The 3,335-nt window shown below is 47.3% G+C and overlaps 1 pseudogene; it reads right to left on the reverse strand.

The window, feature by feature from the left end:
- Positions 1 to 2,167: 2,167 nt before the first annotated feature.
- LOC139002056 (TCF3 fusion partner pseudogene) lies at positions 2,168 to 2,962 on the reverse strand (annotated as a pseudogene).
- Between the last annotated feature and the right edge of the window lie 373 nt (positions 2,963 to 3,335).

Raw genomic sequence — 3,335 nt, forward strand, 5'->3', positions numbered from 1 at the left:
GGAAGGAAGGGAAAGGAAGGAAGGAAGGAAGGAAGGAAGGAAGGAAGGAAGGAAGGAAGGAAGGAAGGAAGGAAGGAAGAAATGCTCAATAAGGGGGGTGGGGGAGAGGTAAGTCAAAGGCACCTAGGAACCAATTAAAAGAGCTCCCCGCAGCCCAAGTTAGAACAATTTGAGCAACAAATCCATAATGATGACAGTATTGGATTGTAATCCCCCAAATAAAATAAATATTCATGCCTCTATTATGATATAAAGAAAGAAAAAGGGACACATCTTCCTCATGAAGAATTGCAAGTATTGCATGTAGAAGGAATGAAGAAGGTAGAAAGTTACCATTAAAATGCCACAATAATTCCTGAAAGCACTGATGGATCTAAAATTAGTGCATGTAACTTTTAGGAGAAACAAAGTATCTGAATAGCCTCAGAGTATCTCCCCAAAATGTCTATTAATTCCATGGGATTTTAAGCCTACAATGTGTTTCACACTCCTTCCTTCAGATGGAGCTTAACTTCCTCCCCCTTGAGTGTGGGCTGGACTTTGTGACTCACTTCTACTAAATAGAAAAGGAAAAACAGAACTTCACAGGAGAGAAAACTGGCAGACATGACCTTAGAAACTGCTCAAGGTTAATATCACCGATAAGAAGTCATGTTGCTATTATATACTCCCTGATATTATGTGATGCATATGAAATCTCCTGAAGCTGAATATGCCTAGATACTAGAATGTATTATTCCATCCATACATATATATCCAACAAAAGTGTGTTTATTTTCTTTTTGCACCAAAATACTTGTTGATGGGCATTTAGATTCAACATTTTTGAGTCTAAATGCCCATCAACAGTAGAATAAATAAATCATTATATTCACACAATGGAATACTATACAGTAATGGTAATAAATGAAATATTGATACACACAACCTTGTGGGAAAGGCTAACAAAAAGGCATAAAAGAGTACATGCTATATGACAACTTATATAAAGTTTAAAAATAAGCAAAACGAATCTACGGTGTTAGAAGTCAGAGTAGTGACTAGGCTTTGGGGAGGTGGGGCTGGTGATCACAAGGGGGCATGTGAAAGGTTTCTGGGATCCAGGTTACATTATGTTTCCTTGATCTACTTGGTGTTTATTTATAACACATTATTCATTTTGCAGTAATTCATTTTTTCAGAAGCTTATGATAACACGTTCAGCATGTGTATTTTATTTCAATGACAAAGTATACTAGTAAGTTAAAAAAAACACACAACAAAACATTTAGCAATTACGTAAAATCTCTGCCTGCTGGATATTACCTAATCTCACTAAGCTGTACTTTCCTATCTATACAATAAAGGTAATGCCTAGCTCAAGAGATTATTTTGAGGACTATTAAATGACACAGTATATCTAATAGATGTAAAGTAAGAGTACAGATTCTGGAACAAGTAGCTAGACAATAAAAAGCTGTCATCATTCCCATGATTACATGAGCCCCCAGGGCAGCTCTGCTCCTGCCTGTCCTCACTAAGCCTCTCTGGAGGGGTTTTATTTTATACTAGAGGCCCGGTGCACAAAAATTTGTGCACTCGGGTGGGTCCCTCAGCCCGGCCTGTGCCCTCTTGCAATCTGGGGCTCCTTGGGGGCCCCTTCCCCTGGCTGCTGGCACCAGTTTTCCTCTGGCGCCCGGAACCCAGGCCTTCGCTCTTCGCCGAGAGGGGCCCACGCAGTGGGCGAGGGGCTTAGCTCTTTTAAAAATACTTCTGAATGTTTGGTAAATAACCCTATAGGAATCTACTTTCTAGAACATGTTGGTTGTTAAGGGCTAATTTGGGTAATCAACAAAATGTATGTTAAAATCCTAATCCCCAGAACCTCAGAATGTACCTGTATATGGAGATAAGATCTTTAAAGAGGGGATTACATTAAATTGAGACAGTTCCAGTGGGACCCTTAGCCCATCTCACTGAAGTCCTTATAAGAAGAGGAATGTTGGGATCCAGCCCCAGCAGGTCCAGGGGTTCCCAAAGGTGTGGACAGAGTCGGCGAAGAAGGAATGATACAGAGGCAGCGTTCAGGTGATCATCATAGCCAGGTTCTCTTTTTATTGTCCTGTTACATCTATATTTATACTATTTGATCCTATAAGGATGCCTCTATAAGCTTTTTTTTTTGCCGAGGAGAGCATGGGGTCCGTTTATTGGGGGGTCAGTCAAAGGGGGAGCTGGCTAGGGTGGGGTAGGGCAGCAGCTTGTCTGGCCCCCGAGAAACCCAACTTGAGTCCAGAGCCTCAAACGCTTTGAAGCCAAAGTCTTCCTTCACCTTTATCTGCACGGGGGCCAGCTCTGGAGTCAGCGGGACTCCCGCCCGGCCCCCTTCCGGTGGCACTCGCCGCCTCTTCCACCCGCTGGGCCCCTCGCCAGGGGCTGGGCTTCTGGCTTCGGTAGGCGCTGGCATCCTCCTGGGCGGGGACAGCCCCTCTTTCTCTGGAGGCTCGTTCTCAGCGTTGCCTGGGGTGGGGGCGTCTGTGCCCTGGCTGCCCTCGTCCTCCAGTAAGATGGTGAACTGCCTGGCCCGGTAGTTGTTGCCGTAGGAGTCCAGCACCTTCATGAGGAACCTCCGCTCCTGCTGGAGTCTCCGTGTTATCCTCTATATCTGATGGAGCCTGTTCAGGACCCACTCGTTCACCTGCTTGATCTCCCTGCAGTGCCGACCCAGCAACTGGTACTTCCTGGGATTGAGTTCCCGTTGGTACCGCCGTTGCTGGCCTCGGGCTGCCTCCTCCTCTTCGTCTTGCTCCTGGAGGCTGGAGCTGCCCAGACCCCCAGACAGGAACTCCACTTTGGTCTCAAGCTCGGTCTCTAGGATGTGACCACTGAACAGCAGAGGCAGCACCAGCTCCCAGCCGGGAGGTGCTGAGAACTCCTCAAAGCCCATGGCTGCCATGGTCCTCTCTCTCTGCTCCAGCTCCATTTCTCCCTGGCTCCAGGCACAGAACTTCCAACCTTGCAAGCCTCTAGTTTAAAGTGGCTTGCAAAACGACACAGCCCATCCAATTTCACAGCCAGGCACCCAGGCCCCGGCCACTAAGCCTCCTGGGAGTTGTAGTTCTCTATTTCGGGCTTGCCTCCCTCACCCCACCCCCACCCGGAGTCCCAACTGAAAGGCCCTGCTGGCTGGTCTAACCCTGAGGCCAGGCATCTGAGTCACCTCGGGTCTTTATTCCTGTCCTGACACTGCGCCATATGACCACGGAGACTCTCCTCTTGGGAGGCCCCTGGGTCTCCTTTTGGGTCTCCTCAGCCCAGGCACCCGATTGCGTGCCCCAGTGGCTTCTGGGTCTCAG

This window comes from Myotis yumanensis, unplaced genomic scaffold (assembly GCF_028538775.1).
Source record: "Myotis yumanensis isolate MYYU_CA2020_CCGP unplaced genomic scaffold, mMyoYum1.0.hap1 SCAF_2, whole genome shotgun sequence".
Taxonomy (NCBI): domain Eukaryota; kingdom Metazoa; phylum Chordata; class Mammalia; order Chiroptera; family Vespertilionidae; genus Myotis; species Myotis yumanensis.